This window comes from Trachypithecus francoisi, unplaced genomic scaffold (genome assembly GCF_009764315.1).
Source record: "Trachypithecus francoisi isolate TF-2019V2 unplaced genomic scaffold, Tfra_2.0 Lachesis_group7, whole genome shotgun sequence".
Lineage (NCBI taxonomy): Eukaryota > Metazoa > Chordata > Mammalia > Primates > Cercopithecidae > Trachypithecus > Trachypithecus francoisi.
This window is the reverse complement of record NW_022681472.1, coordinates 76,263,582-76,269,581: the sequence shown is the minus strand read 5'-3', so window position 1 is coordinate 76,269,581 and position 6,000 is coordinate 76,263,582.

The following is a 6,000-nucleotide window of genomic DNA, read 5'->3' as shown; positions in this document are numbered from 1 at the left end:
TGTCATTATGATTTTTTTTTTTTTTTTTTGAGACGGAGTCTCGCTCTGCCGCCCAGGCTGGAGTGCAGTGGCCGGGTCTCAGCTCACTGTAAGGTCCGCCTCCCGGGTTTACGCCATTCTCCTGCCTCAGCCTCCTGAGTAGCTGGGACTACAGGCGCCTGCCACGTCGCCCGGCTAGTTTTTTGTATTTTTTTTTAGTAGAGACAGGGTTTCACCATGTTAGCCAGGATGGTCTCGATCTCTTGACCTCGTGATCTGCCCGTCTCGGCCTCCCAAAGTGCTGGGATTACAGGCTTGAGCCACCGCGCCCGGCCAATCATTATGATATTAACTGGTTATTTTGCTCGTTAGTTGATGCAGTTTCTTCCTAGCCTCGATGGTCTTTACATTTTGGCATGTTTTTGCAATGGCTGGTACCGGTTGTTCCTTTCCATGTTTAGGGCTTCCTTCAGGGTCTCTTGTAAGGCAGGCCTGGTGGTGACAAAATCTCTAAGCATTTGCTTATCTGTAAAGGATTTTATTTCTCCTTCACTGATGAAACTTAGTTTGGCTGGATATGAAATTCTGGGTTGAAAAGTCTTTTCTTTAAGAACGTTGAATATTGGCCCCCACTCTCTTCTGGCTTGTAGAGTTTCTGCCGAGAGATCTGCTGTTAGTCTGATGGGCTTCCCTTTGTGGGTAACCCGACCTTTCTCTCTGGCTGCCCTTAAGATTTTTTCCTTCATTTCAACTTTGGTGAATCTGGCAATTATGTGTCTTGGAGTTGCTCTTCTGGAGGAGTATCTTTGTGGCGTTCTCTGTATTTCCTGAATTTGAATGTTGGCCTGCCCTACTAGGTTGGGGAAGTTCTCCTGGATGATATCCTGAAGAGTGTTTTCCAAGTTGGTTCCATTTTCCCCCTCACTTTCAGGCACCCCAATCAGACGTAGATTTGGTCTTTTTACATAATCCCATACTTCTTGCAGGCTTTGTTCATTTCTTTTTCTTCTTTTTTCTTTTGGTTTCTCTTCTCGCTTCATTTCATTCATTTGATCCTCAATCGCTGATACTCTTTCTTCCAGTTGATCGAGTCGGTTACTGAAGCTTGTGCATTTGTCACGTATTTCTCGTGTCATGGTTTTCATCTCTGTCATTTCGTTTATGATCTTCTCTGCATTAATTAGTCTAGCTGTCAATTCTTCCACTCTTTTTTCAAGATTTTTAGTTTCTTTGCGCTGGGTACGTAATTCCTGCTTTAGCTCTGAGAGGTTTGATGGACTGAAGCCTTCTTCTCTCATCTCGTGAAAGTCATTCTCTGACCAGCTTTGATCCGTTGCTGGCGATGGGCTGCGCTCCTTTGCAGGGGGAGATGCGCTCTTATTTTTTGAATTTCCAGCTTTTCTGCCCTGCTTCTTCCCCATCTTTGTGGTTTTATCTGTCTCTGGTCTTTGATGATGGTGACGTACTGATGGGGTTTTGGTGTAGGTGTCCTTCCTGTTTGATAGTTTTCCATCTGACAGTCAGAAGGACTGTCTGTTGGTCTGTTGGAGATTGCTTGAGGTCCACTCCAGACCCTGTTTGCCTGGATAGCAGCAGCAGAGGTTGCCGAAGATAGAATATTGCTGAACAGCGAGTGTACCTGTCTGATTCTTCCTTTGGAAGTTTCCTCTCAGGGGTGACTCCACCCTGTGAGGTGTGGGGTGTCAGACTGCCCCTAGTGGGGGATGTCTCCCAGCTAGGCTACTCAGGGGTCAGGGACCCACCTGAGCAGGCAGTCTGTCCGTTCTCAGATCTCAGCCTCCGCTTTAGGAGATCCACGGCTCTCCCCAAAGCTGTCAGACAGAGTCGTTCGCGTCTGCACCGGCCCCCGCTGCTTCCCCTATTGGACTGCAGCTGTGCGCTGTCCGCAGAGGTAGAGTCTACAGAGACAGGCAGGCTTCCTTGAGCTGCTGTGAGCTCCACCCAGTTCGAGCTTCCCAGCGGCTTTGTTTACCTACTTAAGCCTCAGCAATGGCGGGCGCCCCTCCCCCAACCTCGCTGCTGCCTTGCCGATCGATCGCTGCAGACTGCTGTGTTAGCAGTGAGGGAGGCTCCGTGGGCATGGGACCCTCCCGGCCAGGTGTGGGATATATTCTCCTGGTGTGCCTGTTTCCTTAAAGCGCAGTATTTGGGTGGGAGTTACCTGATTTTCCAGGTGTTGTGTGTCTCAGTTCCCCTGGCTAGGAAAACGGATTCCCTTCCCCCTTGCGCTTCCAGGTGAGGCGATGCCTCGCCCTACTTCAGCTTACGCTGGTCAGGCTGCAGCAGCTGACCAGCACCGATTGTCCGGCACTCCCTAGAGAGATGACCCCAGTACCTCAGTTGAAAATGCAGAAATCACCGGTCTTCTCTGTTGCTCACGCTGGGTGTTGGAGACTGGAGCTGTTCCCATTCGGCCATCTTGCTCCGCCCCCGACAGTTTCTTAAAAACTCAAATAAACACCTCTCATATGATCCAGCCATTCCATTCCTAGGTATTTACTAAAATAAAAGTATTTGTTCATACCAAGACATTTGCATGAACATACCTAACAGTTTATTTTGTTGTAGCCAAAAACTGGAAATGATTCAAATGTCCATCAACAGGTAAGTGAATAATCAAATTGTATATATATGGAATGAATGTTGCTCAACAGTAAAAAGAATGAACGCTTTACACATATAACACCTTGGGTATATCTCAATATGCTAGGAAAGAAATCAGGCCAAAAAGAGTCCATACTGTATGTTTCCATTTGTATACAATTCTAGAAAAATGCCAGCTAATCTATAGTGACAGAAAGCAGATCAGTGGTTCCTGGGGAGGAGAAGGGTGAGGGACTGTAAAGGATCACAAAGAAATTTTGGGGTGATGGATATACTTATAATCTTGATTGTGGTGATGGAACACATAGGTGTATGCATATGTGAAAATTTTAAAAATTGTACACTTCACATATGTGTACTTTAATGCGTGTCACTTATACCTCAATAAAGCAGTTAAATATGTACTTGCTAACTATTAAATTATAACTATTTTATGTACACATATACGTATTTAGGGTAATACGTATCAACATAGAGATTGTCTTTCTCTGATGTGTGGGAAGGTCTTTCTCTTTCCTTGAGTTCTTTAAAGGAAGAAACTTCTTTAAGACAAATTTTTCATAGGAGGAAGCACTGTAACTTTTGCAATACTATTAGTAAAGACTGTTTTTCTACATTTGTTGGAGCTGACTTGATATCTTGCTGAAATCTGTTGAAATCTGAGGGTGAATACAAAACTCTGATATTTGAAAATATCAGCTACCAAAAGCCTAGAGGGCATGTCATGACATAGCTTCATGCTCTGTTATCAGAAGTAGAAAGCAAGAACATGAAACACCTGTGTGTGCCCATGGGTCAGTCACTAGTATCCTCGCAGTGTCTCGATAGAATCACATGTATGCTCAGGTAAAAGATTCACTCTTTAAGAAAATGCTATCAGATAATCTTATTGTCATAATTATTGGCATAAATATTGTCATACATTAATAATTGGATGGGATAAAAATTCTGGATTTGTAAAACCTAAAAATGTAACTGAAAAAAATACATAAAACTTCTCCAATTTTACTAGTATCAACGATGTAAACATTTAGTGGTATTAATTACTAATACATAAACATTAGTACATATATTACTACAAATATTTATAACACTAATATATTACTAATGCAAATTAGCAATATATATTACTAATTGGTAGTATGTTAGCAATGTATATTACTAATGCCAGTTAGTAATATATATTACTAATCCAATTAGTAATATATTAGTAACACCAATAATGGGTCATTATTTGTATATAACTATAATTATATCATAAACAATTTATATCATTAATATATTAGTTATTTTATATATTGGCTACTAATATTACTAACGGTTAAATACTACTACTAATTATATTGATAAGAGCAATAATAAGAACAGTAATAATAGCTACCATTTGATTATTACTATTTACAGAGTATTATTCCCTTTATTTTATAAATGAGTGGGAAAGTACATTCAAAGAGGTTACTCAACTGTCTCAAAAACACACAGCTAGTAAGCACTGGATTTGGGATGCAAATTCAAGAAGTCTGATTCCAGATCCCAAGGTTTTAGCCTCATATTTGTCTGACATGTCTCTTGGGTCATCAAATCTGAATTTTAGGACAGTGAGAAAACACTAAATACAAAGTCAAACTTTAACACGGCATCCCAAATACCAAGTACTACATTTTTACCTTGGTCACAAGGAAAAAGTGAATTTTGTTTTAGTCGTAGGAGGTCACACTAACTGTTGAACACATACTCTCATACCTCAATACAATTATGTCTAATTTTTTCACTTACTTTTTGGATCAGAGCATGTTGGAGCCAGGGAAACTGCCCCAGGCAGTCACTTAGAGGTACAAGCTCCTTGCACTGAGTAATTCCCTTATCTCCTATGTTCTCAGATTGTCTTCTGCATGATCTGCATCTGGCTGATAAATCAGAGAAGGTTGAGGGCATAGAGGATTGCCTGAGTCTTCTTATGGGCCTGGCCTGGGTGTGACATTGATCACTCCTGGCCAGAGATCAGTTCCATAGTCAACTGATTTCAAGGCCAGAGGGAAATGTGGTCTGTGTTTCTAGAGGGAAAATAAAATGGGACTTGGTAACTACACAGTAATTCTCTGCCATAAGTTTCTGTTGTATTTTCACGTAGAATTGGATAGAGGACAAGCAGCTGACATCTGGAAGCACAAGAACAGTTGAGTTCCTAAATGTTCTATGAGAACTGCTGAATCAGAACCCCCAAGTGAGGGAAGGTAATGCGCCCTTTTAAACTAGCATGCTGTATGATTCTGTACACACATTGAAGATTGAGAACTACTGGCCTAGATGTTATCAGGGCCCAAGCCAATTAAGTGTGACTAGTTGAAGATGAAGATGTTCATGCTAATTCTGAACGTTTAGGCCACCATAATTTATACCCACCCTGATCAATAGTCATAAAAGCAAGGTAGTACCTCTGCCTCTGCTGAGGGATTATACTTCAGAACCCAGGGTAGGATAAGGTGAATGAAGCAGCCAGGGTTGAAAATCTAAGGAGGGTTCCTCTTAAGTTCATCCAAGAGCAGACTTGGTATATGAAACATTACAAGAACCTTGCAGGAACTGAGAGTGAGTGTCTCCTTAAATTTTTTGTCCTAGGTAACACTTGCCTATCTTCATATCCAATCCAGTCCTCCTGACTTTGCTCCCAAGAGTTATCTTCAGCTCATGATTTCATTCATTCAAACATGAATTTATTCAACAGATTATCTACTTATTTATCCATCTATTTCCAAAAAAATTCAATAGCTAGTGTGATCTAGTAATAGAACACAAGTTTAAAGCTGTTATCTGTGTGTTTCCTTTACAGATTTGTATGGCTATATTTATAATGTCATTTGATGGGAATGCATGAATATGTATTGAGAACTTTGTAGTTGCCATTAAGGATCTATATTGTGCTGAAGAATTCAGACAAAAGTGCAAGTAAATATGTATTAATTAAATGATTATAAGTAGTGCCAAGTGATTGATGCTGAGAGAGAAAGTTGGAGATGGGGATTTACTTTAGGTAGAGTGGCCCTGTAAGACTTTCCTGAGAAAGGGACATTTAAGCAGAGATCTGAAGCATAAGAATATTTAAAAGATCTCTTGTAATACTGATTGTCAATATTACAAGATATAGGATCATGTGATCACACTGCTAGGGTCACTTACAGTGCCCCAGAATACACCTGCCTCTGGGTAGGGGAGGGGACATTTACTTCTTTTCTGCATAGAGGAGATGATTTTTCCAGCCATTAAATATCTATATTGTGCTGGAAGACTTAATGGAGCAAAATATCATTTTGGAATCTCCAGGATTACACAACTTTGGGAGCACTGGGAAGCTGTATTCTTGATACGGTAACGTAACCAGGCTTTCTCAGAAGTCAC